The sequence below is a fragment of the Rhipicephalus microplus genome, chromosome 4, assembly GCF_043290135.1.
Source record: "Rhipicephalus microplus isolate Deutch F79 chromosome 4, USDA_Rmic, whole genome shotgun sequence".
Lineage (NCBI taxonomy): Eukaryota > Metazoa > Arthropoda > Arachnida > Ixodida > Ixodidae > Rhipicephalus > Rhipicephalus microplus.
Window position 1 is genome coordinate 138,294,812 of NC_134703.1, and position 21,105 is coordinate 138,315,916.

Here is a 21,105-nt window from a genome sequence, read left to right on the forward strand (position 1 = left end):
CCTGCTTCTATGCCTAGAGCTCCCTAAGTTTGTTGCGAACAATGTTTTGTATCAGGAGGCGCACTTAACAACCTTGCCTTGTCGATTCCGTATTCTGATGGTTCAACCTTATCTGAAATTTTATAGCTATTAGCTAAGATGATCAGAATATGTATTCATTTACGACCTATACTCTTTCTTTCTTTGCCCCGCCGCGGTGGTCTAGTGGCTAAGGTACTCGGCTGCTGACCCGTAGGGCGCGGGTTCGAATCCCGGCTGCGGCGGCTGCATTTCCGATGGAGGCGGAAATGTTGTAGGCCCGTGTGCTCAGATTTGGGTGCACGTTAAAGAACCTCAGGTGGTCTAAATTTCCGGAGCCCTCCACTACGGCGTCTCTCATAATCATATAGTGGTTTTGGGACGTTAAACCCCACATATCAATCATTACTCTTTCTTTCTTTCTCATTGGCCACGTTTTCATACACCACAAATATAATTTCGTCCTGAAGCAACTAGACAGAATAAACGTAATAATTCCAGATATACACGCAGCAAATGAGCCAAATCAAAATCTCATCATAAAATATAATGACATTTTTTCCCTGTAAGCCTGAATTTCAATCACACCGGGTTCTAAATAGCCGCTTGCAAGATTACCTTGCACACGTGGAAACAAATAATGTAATAGCGACTGATGCTTCAGTAATAGACGAGAAGGCAGGAGTAGGTATTTACTCTACTTCACTTGGCTGGTCGTTTTCAGTAAGACTACCAGACTTTACACCTATTTTTGAAGCTGACCTTTTGATAATTGTTCTAGCACTACAAAAACTAACTTTGGACGCCCACACTGCAATAATAATTACAGACTCCCTGTCCCAATGTACGCCACTGACAGCTTCATCTCAATCAGATGCCTTAAGAACATTCCTAACGCTAATTCTTCCACAGCTTAAATTCTTAAAGTTATTATAAATACCTGGACATTGTGGGTTATAGTTGAATGAAATGGCGGAATAATTAGCTCGAATGCCAATAAATGGCCTAATACTTTCTGTGCTTCCGGTGCTGCCTAGTACAACGGCTCTAAGATATCGAAAATTTGCACTCAGGGCTAATGCCATAGAATCAGTAACACCATGCACTGAATTTACACATTTAAAATATTGATGGAAATCCAGCTGGTGTCATACTAGACAACTGGAAGTTATGCTAACAAGACTGCGATGTCGTGTGCCCCCTTTGAGTCTATATTCTAAGAGGGCTGGTCGGTGAATATTTCCCCTATGCAGCTTTTGTACAGATCTGGAATCAAAAGACCATTATTTTTTGTCATGTCACCGTTACAGTATATTAAGAAAACGTCTCCTTGCCATCCCATTTGCTAACCTTAAGCTGCCCTTCATCATTGGTAATATACTCTCCTGTGGTGCTTCGGTTCGGGGCTACAGCCACAGCAATATCTTTAATGCCGTTAGCGGCTATCTTCGTGAAACAAAACGAATGCGCCTCTAAATTCCAATTTGCATATTTGTTATCATAATATTAGGTAAATTTTAAACATCAATTTTAAATGTGTTCAAAATTACTGCAGTTTTAATTCCAGATATATATTATTCTGTCTGGTCGAAATGGCAAGAAAATATTGCACTCTGTCTGTATTTACGTGCGCTTTATCCTCCTCCTGTTAGGATTAGGTACCATTCGAAAGGCTTTGAATTTCGTAATTTTTGCCGATCTCCCTGAGTGAACAAGAGCCATAGTGAAAACATCATCATCATCATTATAAGAGCTACTTCTGCTAACTCCGGTGTTTTTCAGTGGCAACTTAAGTCTGTCGATCGGTTTTCGCTGCTCCCTTGGAGGGGATGAATGTAGACCACCACGGGCGCCTGCCGGCATCAGCGGCTTCAGCGGCGGCCGTCTCCAGGAAGCGGATGGGACAAGCGAGTGACAGCGACAGTGAAGATACTCATGCTTACTATCTCAGCAGTGAGGACTTTTCAGATGACGGTTCCCAACATGTGCTGAGCCGCAAAGCGAAGAGTCCTCATTCTCAAGTATTGAAACTGTAAGTGAAGCGCCAAAGTCGAAAACTTATACCATCCTGTTTCTGCCTGCACTTCCTACCGTCAGCATGAAACGCTAACTTAACAGACAGTCTGTGTCGAGGTATCTCGAAGTGCTCGTGCCAAATGAGATCATGGACATAAGAGTGAATGCCAGAAAGAATATACTGGCTGTTGACGTTTAGCACGCAAGTGCTTTAGGCGTTCTGCGCAGTGTAACAGACTTGGACGGCAATCAGGTGTGCTCTCATGTTCCCTTGGGATGTGATGTAGTAACCGACGTTATCTACAACATAGATGTGGCTATTTCAAATACTGACTTACAATTTCTTGTCAAGTTAACAACTGATACTCTGATTGTTGATGTCACCCGGCTGAGCAAGTCTCGCTGTGTGAAGATTGCGTTTAAGAGCACATCCTTCCCCTCTCATGTGAAGGCGGTGTACTTCAAGCATGCTATGCGGCCTTTCTTTCAAAGCCACTCTAGTGCCGCAAATGCATAAAACTTGGACATGTGAGCAGCGTCTGCGAGAATTTGGTGGTATGCCACGGCTGTGCCAAGCCCCATGTAGCGGATAAGTGCGTCGCTACTGTCAAGAAATGCTCGAATTGTAATGTATTGTATAAAGCAACAGTGAAGGACTGCCCCCGTGTTCAGAAGGAAATCGCCATATTGAAGGAGATGGTGCGCGATCACTCATCTAATCGAGAAGCCGCAGCTAAAGTCAGAAGGCGTCGTTTACGTCGACGTCGGTCTTCAAGGACGTCCGCTACCTTCTCGATGCGTTTGCCAGCCCCCTCATCATTACCACCTCCTTTACCGCCCAGACCAGATGCTCTGGGAAAGATTCTAAAAGACAAGGCCAGTTAGCATACCCTATCTGAGACGGAGTGGCCTGCACTTCAAAGCGAAGCAGCATCAAGCGAACCGAAGGAGTTTCATGACGGCCACCCCGGGATCCCGGCGCGAGATCTTCGCCACTATTTGCAAACTGCTGAATAGCATACAATCTTCGTCTGCTAAAAGTGCACTGCAATTACTGGATGCACTGAATCCAGTGCTTGCTAACATCGTATAAGCATAATGGCTCAACAAAATCTCATCTTCCGCGCTGAAATTAACAGTGCGTCGATTTTACAACGGAATGCCAGAGGCATGAAGTCCCGTATCTTGGACTTTCGTCAATTTGTTCAGGCCAAGCAATTTGCTACACTTGTCATATGTGAACCAAACGTATCAACGCCTTATAGATTGTCCGGTTATGAAACTTTTTGTTCAGCCGCTTGCGAAGAACCAAGCAAAGTAATTGTTCACGTCCGCACGGACTTGACTTATGTTTCACAACCAACAAGTTCAAATGATGGCAATCAGTACGTGTGTCTTTGTGTAAAAAAGGCTGCAGTTTCGACCACACCTATTGGTGGATATATATATCTGCGTCAATGCGATTTGACTGCGACGAATTAAAAGACATCATAATGAGGACCGATGGGCATTGGATGATCACCGGTGACTTCAACGCCCATTACATGCTTTGAGGGAGCACTAGTATGAATGCCAGGGGCAAGAATATTGTTACATTTGCTTCCGACTACCACCTTTCCCTCATTAACGATAGTACCACAACATATCTGCCAGGTCTCACGTATTGCAGTTGCCTTCACCTGACATTGGTATCACGGTGCTTCTCTCACAAAGGTAAATGGTTTTGCGATATTGAGACTCATGGGAGTGATCACATACCCACCTACGTGAAGATCGATGGTATCAGAAAAAATATCTTCCAGTGTTGTAATTGGCACTGACTGGTCGAAGACGCTTGCCAAGAAGTCCTTGCCTGGAGCCTGGAAAATACTGTCGCAAAAGCTGTGCAAGTGTCTAAATGTAAATTATCATTCTCCTCTAAAATAACGCAGTTCGACATCGAACTGGAAAGATTACAAGCTATACGAAGGCGTGCAGAACGACGATACAGACGCACAAGATCAACTTACGACCTGAGGGAAGCAAGACGGCTCCAGAAAAAGATTTACCGACACATGGACAAGCTGGAGAGCGAACGCTGGAAAGCATTCTGCGAATCTCTAGACCCTCCTAAACCGCTGTCATATATCTGGAGAACAGTTCGTGGTCTTTGCTCCTCTCCACAACAACGGCACCCTTTTAAAGCTTTGGGACTCCACCATGGAAAAACAGAACTCGAGATGGCTGAAGAATTTTGCACGAGTGCTGCCGGGAACATTATGAACGAAAACATCGACGCCGTGATCGTTCCTGAGACGTGAATACCAGAAATGGACATTCTCTTCACCATGTAAGAACTGGGAGGTGCATAATCGCTTCTAAGCGCACGTAATCGCCAGGCCCTGTAGCTATTGCTTATAGTGCGTTGGGACATCTTGGACAAGAAGCCAGAAGAGAACTTTTACATGCTTCAACAGCTCTTGGCTCAGCGGCAGTGTTCCCTGAGAATGGAAAATAGGTCGAATAATACCACATCTGAAATCGGGCAAATCATCATTGAACTTGACAGCGTATCGCCTTATTGCCCTCGCAAGCTGCCTCGCAAAAGTGATGGAAAGAATTCTTCTATTTCGTCTCGAGTGGTACTTGGAACGATACACCAACTACCCTTTCTGCATGGCATGCTTCCATCGGGGCCACTCCTCCATCGACTGTGTCTTTGACTTATCGACATTTGTTGAGCAAGAAAAAAAAAGTCGCAAGCGTATACCAGTAGCACTCTTTCTTGACGTGAAGGGTACACATGATAATGTAGCTCACGATGCCATCCTCACTTCTCTCGCAGCGCCCCGTCGCGTTGGTCTAGTGGCTAAGGTACTCGGCTGCTGACCCGCAGGTTGCGGGTTCAAATCCCAGCTGCGGCGGCTGCATTTACGATGGAGGCGGAAATGTTGTAGGCTCGTGTGCTCGGATTTGGGTGCACGCTAAAAAACCCCAGGTTGTCGAAATTTCCGGAGCCCTCCACTACGGCGTCTCTCATAATCATAAGGTGGTTTTGGGACGTTGAACCCCACAAATCAAAATCAGTCACTTCGCTCGCAGCAATGGGCATTGGTGGACGAATGTTTCAACAAATAAAAGAATATATAACTGGCAGGGTTTTTTTAGTGTGTGCAAACAGATGATGGTAAAACTACTGAACATTACACCTACTGCGGAGTACCTCAGGGAGGTGTTTTAAGCCCTACATTGTTTAATGTTGCCCTCATTGGTCTAGCGGAGGTTCTGCCAAAGTCGGTGTGCCTATCCATATACGCTGATGATATTTGCCTCTGGAGTGCTGCAGTTACTTTCTATCAAGTGTGTGCGCGAATACAGCGGGCAGCAACCCTCACACTAGCCTACCTCCAGAAAAAAGGCCTCACTTTATGAACTGTCTAGTGCTCGTTGATTGCATTTACACGCAAACCAATGATGCCATACCCTGTTTACATCAATGGGCAGAGTGTCAAATATGCACAGACGCATCGTTTCCTGGGCGTAATAATCGACAGAAGTCTTTCGTAGAGTCCGCATTGTACGTACTTGAAGAAGAGACTGCTATCTATTGTGCATATAATGAAATTCATGTGCGGGAAAGCATGGGAACTTCTGTGGCCTCTATGCTACAGCTGTACAGGGCCCTATTTCTGGGTCTATTGCACTACAGCTCGCCGGTACTGACTAACACTTGCAAATCCAGTACTCATTCATTGATGAGTTTGCAGGGTCAGGCACTGCGTATCTGCCTAGGACTGCCCCGATGCGCTTTCATTTATGCCACAATCGTACTTGCCAAAGACCATGCGGTCAGGACATATAGAGTTGTGGATTGCCTCAGAGCGCACATTCAATATGCTAACCGTGTCCCCGACCACCACTTAAACCTAAACAGCATTTCAACCAAGCACCAAGACAGCATAAATAGCCAAGCACCTAAACAGAATTTCATCGAAATATACGCCATCTACGAGAATTGCATATCCTTTGTGGTGCCTCGCCCAGCCGCAAGTACGTCTAGAAATTCCGGGTATCAAAAAGAAAAGAAACACTTCAGAGTAGCGTTCAAGCAAGCGACACTGCTATTATTATATGAGTTGTACTTGGACCAAACGCAGATATACACTGATGGGTCCGTCTCGTCCAGCAGCTCATCAGGTGCCGCTGTAATCCTAGCAGCAGCAATGACAATCAAATTTAAGTTGTCGCATATGGCTACGTCTACGGCAACAGAGCTTGCTGCTATAAGAGCGTCCAGGAAAATGGGTCATATTCTGTGATTCGAAGGCAGCACTTCAGAGTTTGCAGTTTGCCATGCGTAGGAGGAATCATGAACAATTGGTAAATGAAATGAGACATTGCCATTATGCAGCTCTAGCACGAGGACATGATAATATATATCAATGGCTGTCTGGACATATCGGTATTACTGGAAATCATTTAGCCGATGTTGCAGCCCGCTCAGCCCATAAAGGAACCCATGTGGTCCCGATTCCTCTATCAAGGACTGATGCAGCAAGACAACTTGCTGGCTCGAGATTTTACACGCATGTTCTGGTCGTCTACCAGCTTCTAAAAGTGTCAATTATATTAACTGGATCTTTCGCTCAAGATACAGCTACCATCACAACTTTCCCGCTCCTATGCGACACTGTTATGCCGCCTTTGGTTGGGTGTTGCATTCACAAAGGTGTACTCCTTTCGTATTGGTATGACAGACACCTCGACATGCGACTCCTGCGGAGCGGAAGAAACCATTGAACACGTCATGTGCAGCTACGCTTGCCACGACATGCAGCGAGGCCAGCTCTGGATGGTTTTGAATGAACTTGACTCTAGACCATTCTGTGTGCAGAAGATTCTGGGACCTTGGGCATCTGCCTCAATTGCGCAAAAAGCGACTCAAGCGCTCCTACCTTACACAAAGACATAAACCTGAGCGACCACCTGTAGACTGCGTGTGCTCCCTCGAGTGTGTTTGTGGATGTGTGTAGCTTCTTATCTCTCTGCAACCTCTTTTCCCCCCTTCATCTCTTCCCCAGTGCGGGGTAACAAACCGGATGTGCGTCTGGTTAACCTCTCTGCCTTTCCTTGCACTTTTACCCCTCTCTCTCTCTCTATTCGCATTTTTTTGCACGGAATCAATTCACATGTTCACGCCTGTGCCGTGTGTAATAAAGCTTCAGTTTACTGTCAGGAATGTCCGTATGTTCTTCGTCCTTTGTCTGTTGTTTTGCGTCATACTATTGAATTTGTTATAATCAAGATTAACTACTCGGCTGTTTTGTTATTTGATGAAAGTAGTTTACGCCAATCTGCCCTTAGTATAGCATAGTCATACATAGTATAGTTTAAAAAAGGGGTAAGATAGAAAAATGTACGTGGGAGTGGTTTGAAGATTAGGAGGTGGGGAGGGGGCAACAGGTAAAACATGGCATAAGGTTGTAGAGTAGAGCTCGGCAAGGTAGGAAAAAAGAAACGAGTGTCAATAGTTCTGATGTAAGAATCAGAAAGAAGGAAAGCGAAATAAGTAGGTAGCAGGGTAAACCTTAGTAGAAGCTAGTACAGTGCTGTATAGCGATGGGGGGGGAGGGGGGGGGGTTCACGGGAGGTGTACGCATTTTATTGTCTAATATTGTCGCCGCACATTGCAGGAGCTCTCTCGGCGCCGGCCAAACACCGACGAAACAAGCGCAAACAACAAATTACTATACAAGAACGTGTCCTTGACCGTTACGGCTCAAGGACACGCGATTTGAACCGATGGAATGTAAATAAGAAGAAAAGTGGATGAAAAAATAACTAGCCGTGAGCAGGAATCGAACCTACGACCTTTGAATAACGCGTTTGATGCTCTATCCACGGAGCTACCTCAGCGGCCTTCCCTCCATCCACTTTTTTGGGTTTATATGTGAATTTAGAAGTAGGAGTGACAGTCAGCGCCATCTATAAGCCAAGCAACGAGTGTGAACCATTCTTTTTATGCGCATGTTTGGCGTCACGTAGCAGGTGAACGTATTACGAGCGGGCAGCTGATTAATAGTCCCTCGTATACAACCTAATGACACCAAGTCTGCCAGTACGAGACCCTCGTTAAATGAAATAAGGGAAAGAAGTGTATACCTAAGGGCTCGTTTTTTCATGTTTTGACACAATATTAATGAGATCTAACAGACAGTAATGCCAAGGAAAGCGCAGGGGAAGTTCTTAGAACCACTGGAATGTAAATAAAAAGAAAAGTGGATGAAAAAATAACCAGTCGTGAGCAGGAACCGAACCTACGACCTTCGAATAACGCGTTCGAGGCTCTATCCTTCTGAACTACCACAGCCGCCTTCCCTCCATCCACTTTTATATATATATATATATAAAGGCGAATGATGCTTTTTACACTGGCGAACACGGCGTGGAGATACGCTTGTTGTGGCTGCAAGTATATTCAATTAATCTTGCACTGATCGGAAGGCTACGTGGTTATCAAAAGAATACCCAACGGTGCTTTGCAGTACCAAGTGTGCGTTTTTTCGCGCGGTTAACGCTGAAGGTGAGAGAGCTGCATAATACACTGCTTTAAGTAGAAACTGAGTATGGTAGGGCATGTTATATAGGGTTGTACATCTACTGGCGGAAAAACAACCTATTAACGTTAAAGGTGCCCCGCGAAATGGGTACGCGTTTCTAAGAAAAGTAAATGATGCTTTCTCGGTGGTCGTGTAAATGATGCCGCTGAAGCAAGAGCGTACACTGATATCAGAATATCCTCGGCTAGCTCTTAAGGGTCTGATAATGTTTTCTGACATGGCAGCATTTTTTGTGTGTTTGCTTTTGAGACTCCTGTTTTCTATTCACCGCCTCTTTCTCCTACCCTCTCAATAGGGCTCGCTCTGTGTTGCAGGTGCATCGTCTGTCGCGCTTCGCCAGTCAAGGGTAACCACTAGAACTGCTCCTTCCTTTTCTCGTACTTCACCTCTTGTTTTCTTTGTAGCAAATTCCCTGGTTGGTTTGCGGTATTTCATAGCAGCAAGCCAATTGCCCTGCGGTGGCTTTCAAGTGCTGTGACGGAGGCCAAAAAACTAATAAATAAAAAATCTGCGATATATGACTTAACACAATGAGCCATATATGACTCAACACATTGAGCCATAGCAAGTTCAATAGCTTCTTAAAGTGCTCCGAAACTTGACGCGGTGCGCGTAAGCGCCACTACACTTACTGAGACGTTTTCTTGGCAATGAGAGGGAAGCTATAGAGGTGGAGCTACTGCACATGTATTCCTCCACGAAGTAGTCCGGTTCGGCTTACGTTTGGAATGAAGGCCGCGTTTATAAAATAACATTGCATAGCATTGTATGATAAATAACATACATGCCATGGGCAGCCATTTGCGAGTGAAATTATCCACATGCGCATTCTGCGAACCTTTGGGGCAGCTATCCTATAGCTGCAGGGAGCATGACGTATTATAACAGCATAACATATGATAACATTGCTTTGTTCACGTTTGAGAGCCAGTACTCTCAGACTAGGTGTTAAATCCAAACGTCTCAATGCATGCTATAGTAGTGATCAAAGTGAACTGGATTGACGCGGGTATGAATCCATTTTCTTGGGCTAAACGAACGTCCTGATTATGTAAGTATCGCGTTGGTAAAGCGAAGGATAATGAAGAGCTGAGCAAGTTGGTCAAGACAAATACAATTTTTTTGGTTGATTGATTGAAGGACAAAGGCGTGCGAACACGCACACAGAAAAGAAGTGAAAACAGTAAAGACATCACAAACGCCAAAAGCGGAGGATGTGCACAACGGCGAAAAAAATGAAGACAGGAAAACATATCTACAGATGCTCATGGAATAGGTAAACCTATCTATGCGACAAGCTTGGAGGTCTACGTGAAAGGAAACTGTTTATACAATTTATTTTATCTTAGCTGACCCTTGTATGCCCTACAACTATACTATCCATATGTCATGCCTCAATCATAAGACGCGTTTGGGATTTCATCGAATTTTGGCGCAGAGTTACACTCTCGACATTGTCAAGAAAGATAAAAGATAAACCTCTGGTTAGCAAACTCTCGTGTTGTAGTGATCTCTTCAGTTGGTAGTTGGCGTATGTGGTGTCGACGTTTTTACTTGTATCCGTATTGGACGCCCTGTATTTTAGAACAAATTTTCAAACTAACACGCTTTTATATTTGCTACCATGCACACTAAGGGGAGACAAAGTTCGTTGGGCTGATCAGATTAAAAGTTTTCAGGTATAACGTGGCAGCAGAAAGCGCAAGACAAGGTTGATTGGCGGATAGCAAGAGAGGCCTTCAGCCTGCGGGAGGCATAGTAAGGCTGCTGCTGGTTTTGCTGCTGGCGTAGATGATGACGATGGTGATGATAACCACGTATACTGAGTCGTTAGACGAACTTTGCCGTGAACATCACTCGCTTACAACCAACCTTTTTCGCGACTGGGGAGCCTTAAAAAATTATTGCCTTGCCGCGGTGGTCTAGTGGCTAAGGTACTCGGCTGCTCACCCGCAGGTCGCAGGTTCGAATCCCGGCTGCGGCGGCTGCATTTCCGATGGAGGCGGAAATGTTGTAGGCCCGTATACTCAGATTTGGGCGCACGTTAAAGAACCCCAGGTGGTCAAAATTTCCGGAGCCCTCCACTACGGCGTCTCTCATAATCATATGGTGGTTTTGGGACGTTAAACCCTACAAATCAATCAATTGAAAAACTATTGCCATTTATTTAAACTTTTGTACCAGAAACTGTAACCTCGTTTTATTGTTGCTTGTAGATTTTTTTTACAGGCCTTATTTGGGATTGTCAGGTTGAACAGTAGAAGTGCCTCAGACAAGCTGGCTGACGTTACGATAGGAGGACCTATAAGGCACCTTGTAATCCTTGGCGTACGGTGGTCTAGTGGCTAAGGTACTCGGCTGCTGACCCGCAGGTCGTGGGATCAAATCCCGGCTGTGGCGGCTGCATTTCCGATGGAGGCGGAAATGTCGTAGGCCGGTGTGCTCAGATTTGGGTGCACGTTAAAGAACCCCAGGTGGTCGAAATTTCCGGAGCCCTCCACTACGGCGTCTCTCATAATCAAATAGTGGTTTTGGGACGTTAAACCCCACAAATCAATCAATCAAATCCATTCTTGGCGTGTAACTTTCAAGAGGGTTAATAGAGACGTCATCTTCTGGTGGCGGCGCGCGTCCGCACCATTAGAAGATGACGTCACTGTTAACCCTGTTAAAACTAACACGTCAAGGATGACAAGATGCCTTTGACGAAGATAGGTCCCCCTATCGAAACGTCGGCCAGCCTCTCTGAGGCACTTCTACTGTTCAACCTGAGGATCCCACTACGTGTTTCCATCTGTTGGCTCCCGTATAGATTTAGACCTTATTTGAGTACGAAGAAGGGAATAGAAGTTATATCATCTACTTTTAAGACTTCTCTAAAGATATGCAGCTCATTGAATAAAGACTTCATGACGGATTAATTATCATCATTAAATGTGACTTGCAAAAGCTAAACATCTGCACGTTTTTTTTAATATACAACTAACCTATATCTCTTGGGGCTTTTTACTTGAACTGAGATACTTATCCGGCCAAGTAGATGTGAGCCTATAGATAAGTGCTAAAAAACAGCGTGGAAGTCACTTTCTAGAACATAGAGTAGGAAAACATAAACATAACGCGTGACACAATTATTCATTGACGCTAAATTGTGAATCGCAGCTTGATAAAAGATACGCGAAGCGCGCTTGCCTTTATTTGCTATCCAGCAATTGCCAGTCATGCAAAAACGAACACTGAAGAATACATGGCTTCTTTAGAACGCATTCTCTGAAAGGCTTGCACTGAATGCCGGTGCTGTGGAACCACACTAACAAATGAGAATCACAGAGAAAATGTTCTGAAAACAACTCTATATAAGATCTAGCTCGCTACACCTGAATTACAGAAGCACGGAACACTCACAGTCTCAATGTGCTTGTTTTCTGATCTGGTTGGTTGTCGGGTAAACTCTTCGATAAAAGCCGCTTCACACATGGTTGAACAACAGAGGAAACGCCGCTTTGTGCTAGCGGAACGGCTTCTACGGTGGCTGAATGCAGACAGAATGCGTAATGAGCAACAGTTGGTCCATCCCCTGGCCTCGCTGGCGCAGAAACATTTGTTGCCAATATGCTTTACCGTGCAAGCCGTAAAGAATTTGTTCGCTAAACTTGTTAGAGGACAGTCGATTTGTTCTCTAAGACAGATTGAAGAACGAAGGAAAATAATGTTACTAGGAAAAGTGTGGGACTGAAAGAAAAGTTTAAAAATAAATGGAAACGTTAGAACAGTAATGTAGGTTGAGAGTTTATTTTGCTGCCACCACTAAACAATGCACGCAGCTTTTTATCACATTTCGTGAATATGAATGGTGAATGCCTTATGACCACATGTAGGACTTTTATGATGTTGAATGACCGAAAGGCGTCCTACATAGATAGTGTGGTCTCCGTTCGCCTTTTAGCTTACCAGATTTCTCTCTCTTTTGTCTCTGAGCGTGGTGCAGTTGTGTGAGATTGGATGAAAGCAATCGGGATGGTGGCGATCTCTGCTATTCTGCTTGACATAGAAGAACATTAAAAAAAGTGCCCTCTGAAAATAATGACATACTATGTGCAGATATATTTGTTAGAACTGATGCAGAATGACCGGAAATGTGAGCGCACCTAGACCGATTCCGACACGCGGTGAGCTTGGCGAACAAGGACACTTCAGGGTGTATGATCTCTTGTTGATTGCTTTTACCGAACATCAGCTTGCTCACAAGCAAAGTGCATTTTCTGTATTATCATAAACACCTTAAAAGTTGATGTGTGTGCACTTTGCACGTACATTGCAGTGGTCAACAAAAAGAAGTACACACATTTCGGTAGTCCGCGTTATTCGAGTTTTGGTCTAATAAAAAAAAGACGATCACGAGAACATAGTTCGATGAGAGTGACGTTTTGAGACTGATTCCCAGAAAGATCCTAATTGGCAGACTGAATTACCGAAGGCAATCTGAAGGTTGGTGAAACACTTCGGCATCTAAGCGGCAGTGGTCGCTTATGAATGATTGACAGTCTAATGCAAAGTAAACTTTTATTGGCACAATCATAGCGTTAAAGTGCGTATATCTCTTGTACTTACAACTCGAAGTAAAGCATCCGTGGCTGGCAGGCTTCCATTTACGTGGCCATCCCTTCTCCCCTCCAATAAAAACTTCGGTCCGCGGAGGGCTTCATACAGGCGGTTGCTGTTCAATGTTGTGTTAACGTAACGAGCGACGCTAACATCACTAGGAGTAAATTAAACCAAAGTACTCTAATAAAGAAGAAATCGACGGTGGGCTTCGTCAAACATCGCTGGAAGGCCATGCGCGGGAAGAAAATTGGACGAGTCCAATAGGAATGACACAGAACTAGTACTGAAGAGCATTCTGTATTCGGTACCCATCTGTGCTTTTAGAGTTCTCCGTCACCAGGCGTCACTGTCAGGGCGCGGAGGATGTTGGGTAGTGTTAATGACAACGGGCAACGCTATCATCGTTAGGAGTAAATCAGATCAGAGTATTCGAATAAAGAAGAAGTCGATGGAGGGCTTCGCCAAGGTGACGGCGGCTCGCCCTTTTCTCCACAGGTGCATACACTGATTTAAGGATTTCTTAGCTTCTAGGAATCAATACCTTCTCAAGTAGTAAAGACACACTGTAGCCTTTGTAGACTAGCAGACCTCATATATGTAGTTATGTACTACACACTAGCGGGAGGGGATCTTAATAAGTGCATAAAAATGACACGCTCTCACATGTTGAAACAGCGTAGACAAGTGGAGATGCCATCATGCTCGTGATAACACGTTTCTTAAAAAAGTTAGATACACGGGAGGTACCAGTGAGGCAACTCAGTAATGAAAGTGAATAATTGGGCCAATTGGTGGTTCATAATTGATATATCCTGTGCGGTAGCAAAGAAGCCCATCAAGCGTTCAAGAATGAAGCCGTTATCATGCAGAACCACAAAGGCTATCGGATACCCGCATAATCATTGAAGGTGAGAAAGTGGCGTCAGAACCTGAGAACTCCGTCAGCAAATCATCCATTCTTTCTTTAAAGAGATCCAGTTTCTTGGAAACGGCACGCATGGCTGAGGAGTCCGCTTTGCTGCTTCTAGCATTTGGTACGAAAACTTTAGTTAATAATGTTTTAAAGAGCAAGCTCTCCTTTTATTGTTTTAGTCATATATATCATCGTCATCAACATCAACAGCCTTACTACGTCCACTGCAGGACAAAGGCCTCTCCCATGTTCCGCCAGTTAACCCGGTCCTGTGCTTGCTGCTGCCAATTTATACTCGCAAACTTCTTAATCTCATCTGCCCACCTAACCTTCTGTCTCCCCCTAAGCCGCTTCCCTTCTCTGGGAATCCAGTTAGTTACCCTTAATGACCAGTGGTTATCCTGTCTACGCGCTACATGCCCGGCCCATGTCCATTTACTCTTCTTTATTTCAACTATGATATCCTTAACCCCCGTTTGTCCCCTAATCCACTCTGCTCTCTTCTTGTCTCTTAAGGTTACACCTACAATTTTTCTTTCCATTGCTCGCTGCGTCGTCCTCAATTTAAGCTGAACCCTCTTTGTAAGTCTCCATGTTTCTGCTCCGTAGCCAAGTACCGGCAAGATACAGCTGTTAAATACCTTCCTCTTGAGGGATAGTGGCAAGCTACCTGTCATAATTTGAGAGTGCTTGCCGAATGTGCTCCACCCCATTCTCATTCTTCTAGTTACTTCAATCTCGTGGTTAGGCTCTGCGGTTATTACCTGCCCTAAGTAGACTTAGTCTTTTACAACTTCAAGTGCACTAATACGTATCTCGAAGCGCTGCTCCTTTCCGAGGTTGTTGTACATTACTTTCGTTTTCTGAAGATTAATTTTAGGACCGACCTTTCTGCTCTCCTTGTCTAACTCCTTAATCATGAGTTGCAATTTGTCCCCTGAGTTACTCAGCAATGCAATGTCATCGGCGAAGTGCAGGTTACTAAGGTATTCTCAGTAGGGTTGAGAGCTGGGCTAGTTGGTGAGACATCATTTAATTATATGGTGTAGTAGCGCAATTTTCACGGGGACGAAGAAGGAGCGAGTGTCGTGTGTTCTTGTCCTCTTCGTCCCCGTGAAAATCGCGCTACTACACCATATGGTTAAATGATGAGGTATTCTCCATTAACTCTTCTCCATTAACCTAGCTGTTCCCATTCTAGGCTTCTGAAAACTTTCTGTAAGCACGCGGTGAATAGCATTGGGGAGATTGTGTCCCCCTGCCTTACACCCTTCTTGATTGGTATTCTGTTGCTTTCTTTATGAAGCACTATGGTAGCAGTTGATCCCCTGTAGATTTTTTCCAGAATGTTTATATACACTTCATCTACGCCCTGATTCCGCAGTGTCTGCATGACGGCTGATATTTGATATTTCTACTGAATCAAATGCCTTCTCGTAATCTATGAAGGCTATATATATATATATATATATATATATATATATATATATATATATATATATATATATATATATATATATATATATATATATATATATAGGCAGGCATGGTGGTTGAGTGGCCGTAGCGTTGCATATAGTCCAGTAGATCCTCCGTGAGCGGTCACAACGTGGTTTATTTCGACGTTTCGGCCTAGAGTCTGGCCTTCATCAGGTCTGGCCTTCATCCTGATGAAGGACAGACTCTAGGCCGAAACGTCGAAATAAACCACGTTGTGACCGCTCACGGAGAATCTACTGGATTATATATATATATATATATATATATATATATATATATATATATATATATATATATATATATATATATATATATATATATATATATACGATGTGCGAAAAATGAATCTATGTTGTGAGCTTCGCCTGCTCCCGTCTTCTTGTCTTATCGTATGTATTTCAATTACGCAGCAGACGTCCAGCAAGTAAGTAGTTACGATAGGGAACTGACTAATTTTTGCGCTGAGTCAACGCAGGTAAATTACACCTGCCATCGCACTTGTTCTTTATCACCACTGGACCGGACCCCCAAACTTCACGCTTTCATACATATGTGACACAGCTTTCTCAAAGAAGATTTTCGTGTCATCATGAAGAACCCGCTGTGCGATAATCACGAAAGAATTCAACTTGCCTGTTAGCACTACACTCGAGCCAAACGGTCACCTTCATGTAGCTTGAAATTCTGGGTTAGAGCTACTCTTGCATGTGTAAAAGGAGGACGGCTTTTTTGTTTACTCTAGTGTCACGTAAATGGAAATGGCTGATATGACCAAGAGTGCCCGTTCAGAACCACTCACACCACAACCTAATTTTCAAAGGCTAAGGTCATCAAGTACGACTTATTACTTCTCTTTCAACGCAGTTTTCTCCTCGCAGTCTGCTTGGACGTGTTAACGCCTGGTGTACGGCAACTGCTGCACGTAATTAAAGGTGGCACACATCATCCTTGTGCATTCGCAACGTATATTTGCAGAGTCACACATATCATTCGAGAACAATCACCTTCTTCATCATCCGAGCTTGCAGCAGTAAACCAACTGCAGAACCATATTAGCACCACGCCGGTCTGTTTTGCCTCTCGTGTTGCGTGATCATATATGACATTATGACGGCTGCCTTGTGTCCTTAACCCGTCCTCGCAATGTGAAAAAAATCCGTCGCTGGCAAGCCTCAGACCATGACAGCCAGCAAGGAGTTTGTGGTAGCTTTGTACAGTACTTATCACACAGAGAAGCTCCAGAGAACTTAGCTGAGATACCTATAATTAGCTATGGTCGAATGAATCCAGTGCTAGCTGGAGTTAAAGCAGGGCCACTTCCACGGCCATGGTACATTCTCTGCACCAAAGCCCGACTTACCGTACATGGCGAAAGAAAAATGAATGTCTTGGTCTGTCTATCGCTATGACCGTAAATTAAGAAAAATATTTATTTCGCATAATCAGAGGTTCTTATAGAATAATTAGCCTACTATACTTTCTAGCACTGTTCTGCATATTGACCTCAATAAACTATCGCGCAATTTTATTAAAGTTACAAGCATGCTTTCTCATTACATGCGTCAACAAATTGTGAATAACTCTGCTATATGAAAAAAAAATGCTCTCACGTAGTTGCTCTCTTTTAGGGTGAACATGTTTCATTTCAAAACACTCCTCTGAAGGAGAAAATGTGGCTTTTGTTGGTTCATACGTTACACAATGTAAAAAAATCCACAGGGCAAAGCAAAGAATAAACATGAAACACGTGTGTTTTCATTGCTTCTTTGCCGATGTGCTTGCTAAAAACATCTTGTTGAATTGAGTTCAAGGTGCTCTGCCTGTCAGAGTAAGGCATAATTTACAACAAACCGGACAACTTCAGGTATTCTAGCATAGACAGTCGTCTATCGTAAAAGTAAAATCACTTGTCCTGTAGATTTTCTGGTTGTAATCGACTACATTGTACTGACGTCTTGATAGAAAAAGTAGATGCAGATGCCTGGTAACCTACTAAAATTACGTTTATCGCTTGGTATAGACCAAATGTTGTTCCTATGTGATAACACTACAAATTACATGACACAATTTATCCCACGAAGTTGTACATAACAAAACAACACAGTAAGTTACGAAGTGGCCGACTTAATAGCTGTGTAGTACTTACGAGCACCTCATGCTTATTGAACTTGCTGTAAAAAACACGCCAATCATGTGGATTGATCTTGTTTAAATATAACGCGCAATGGTACTAACCCCGGCGTTTCAATGCTATGCAGCAGGTTAGCCACTAGTTGTGTTGATGAATGAAACGCTTGAAAGCAACAAATACACAACAATATCGTCCCTGTGCTTTTTAAAGCAATCATTCGTGTTTGAGCTTCGTGTCAACTTGCAGGGATGCTCGTTGAACAAAAATTCTGTGTTCTAAGTGTGTCTTTTGCTTTCTTTTTGTTGTTGACAGCTTTTCAAGCCTAACATAAACCAGGAATCGGCCACTTCTTACTACAAATGCTAAAAAAGTTGGGGGTACTTGAGCGTGCTTTACGTTACCGTGAACTTTAGGCAAGTATGGGTGTATGATTTTCGTGTTAAAAAAAGCTTCACATATTTCTCTTTTTTCTTCCCATGCTTCAACGTTGCATAATTATGAGGCATATAAACAACGTGTGTGAAGGAACCGACTTTACAAACAAGGCGTAAGTAGTTACAGCCCCCTCATTTGTAATTCCCTTTTGTGTGTTTTAGCCTCAACACAAACTTAGATATTCGTTATATACAAAGAGCTTATTTTTATGATCAAGGCGTCGGCATAAATGGAAAGCGCTATTCTTTGAAGTTCTTTACATACGCCTTACTTACGATCTTTGTATGCTCAAGCGCTATTTGAATACCTAGTATTCTACCTTACTGTATATTTATATAGCTAATTTTGGGAGTACAGCAAATAGTACCGTTTAGGTCAGACAAAAAGATGCCTGGGGACCATCTTCGTCTGGTCTAAGTTTCACTCCTCGTGTGGTTTCTGTCTGGGCCGCTACCAGTGGCGCTGCACGTTTAAGCCTTCCCTTTATTGCTCGTAAGATATATTCTAATAGTTGCCCAGCTTCATTGTACGCAACCACAGCCATCCCAGAGACTTCTTCACTGAGAGCCTCGCTTCCAGTGCTGCATTGTGACAAATAACGAACAAAAATAAAAACAAATGAACGAACAGCTCAGCATCCTTCAGCAGAAAGACGTGATTTGAAAGGCTTGCATCCCAGGGGCTTTTTCGCTTCTGAGAAATAACTGGAAGCGTTTGCTCACGAAACCAAGCAAGACGTGAAGTGTTTATTTTTCATTCTCTAACGAAACTTGGTTTATTTCGTGCGCTTGTCTGGTGGCCACAAGGGATTCCTTCAACCTGTTATTGCTCCCTCTGGTTCTGCCACACGAAGTTTTTGCGAAGAGCTTTACACGTTAACTCGTCACGTACATTCGCAACTACGCTGCAGTATAAACCAGAAAGATGTTTTCCCCACGAAAGTAGGCATGCTTGTCGTGCCGACGCAGAGAATCTCGCCTTGCATTCTCGTAAAATAGGTTTTGTTGCAAACAATAACTTTCACTCTCTTTATCAGACAACCACAAGCGCACACTGAATGACTGTGTCAGAACTCGCATACGCAAGCATGTTCGGCAATGGTCAAATAAGACTGTGCCAAAGCGTGTATTCCCTAATTATTAGGTTATTTTACGCGCAAAGAACACGCAGGATTGTGAGGCAAGTCACCATGAAGAGCTGCGGATTAACTTTCAATGCTGCCCTTGATAATACCTTCCCTTTGGCTTGAAATTGGGTTACAGGTATGTTTTGCATTTCATCCCTGTCGATACACAACCATCGGGGTCGATAATCGAACATTGACCTCGAGCTTAGCCGTACCACAACGTACAAACTGTGCGGTGATTCCCGGCAGATTTCATGGTTTGAAGCTTTCTCCGCACGCGTAGACGTTGACAAAAAAAAAACTGTAACATTGTTGGGGAGCTTTACGCCAGAGTTAGCACTCTTTTGTCACAAATAGCGTGCTTAATTGTCTTGCATCTTCAGAGCACTCTTACGGCAATAAAAGACGCCACATAACAAATTATGAAACCTTCTTTGCGGGAAACAGTGAAACTGATATTGCACCGATACTGCGTCTGCAAGTTCACTTTATAATGCAAGATCTCTCTGCGATTTAGGTACCCAACTTTCTCATAAGTCTTCGGAAACGCGAAAAAATATGGCACCCTGCTCAGATGTGGTCGCTTCCTTTCTTAACCTCACCCGAGCGAGTCCGGTGTTTTAACCTGGTGTCTTTACTCTTTACATATTACGTATATTAGTTTGCTTTTGAGTGTTACGAGCCTTGCCATAAATGTTGTTGCAGTTTTCCGCAGGAGTTGCAACACTGTTCCTCTTACTAGGAACAAGCACGGCGACTATTATACCATCATCTTCTTGAGTGTATAGTTTGGATCAAATAGTGTAAAGTACGAGAGGGTGAGCTGACACACTTTTTAAATGCGAAGCATTTCTTTGCGAAGTTTGGCAACTTTGAACGTATCTATCTATCTATCTATCTATCTATCTATCTATCTATCTATCTATCTATCTATCTATCTATCTATCTATCTATCTATCTATCTATCTATCTATCTATCTATCTATCTATCTATCTATCTATCTATCTATCTATCTATCTATCTATCTATCTATCTATCTATCTATCTATCTATCTATCTATCTATCTATCTATCTATCTATCTATCTATCTATCTATATAGCCAGCCGCCTACGACTTTCAGCTCTCCTGGCCATTTCGGTAATAGTATTAATACCAAAACTGGTATTGCATAACATGACTGTATGAAGAACATATTTGATTAGTAATAACAGAAAAATCACGATATATATGTCGTGAATGTCATGATTTACATTTCATGGTCCTGCAGCTTTTGTTGTGCTTTCGTTCAGATAGCATGTTGCAAAACTGGTATGGTATGACATGATTGCATGGAGAACACAAGCGACAGACCCTAAAATGAAAATCATGACATGCGTTTCATGTAACAACATGACTACATGCCACGCTTATGAGGCGCAGGTGGCCGTTGCGCAAGCTTCACTTATACCAAATTTGACATTAGGGGACGTGAATGGATGACGAAAGTATGATACTAGAGCAAACATGATAATCATGAGATGCGTGTCATGGGAGAACATCATTACATGCCACAGTCAAGTCGCCAATACATTTCGACGTAACGCGGTGCGCGCGCTCGAAGTCGTTCATTTCGTCGCGTCACACCGGCGTTGCCCCGCCAGGTGCCGGTCCTTCCATACACTCGCAGGCGCGCGCCACGTTGCGTTGTTTTGCCGCAAGCCCGTTTCAGCGTGTCCGGCGTCCCTCCATCACGAAAAGAGGGAGACGCAAGGTTTTCTGG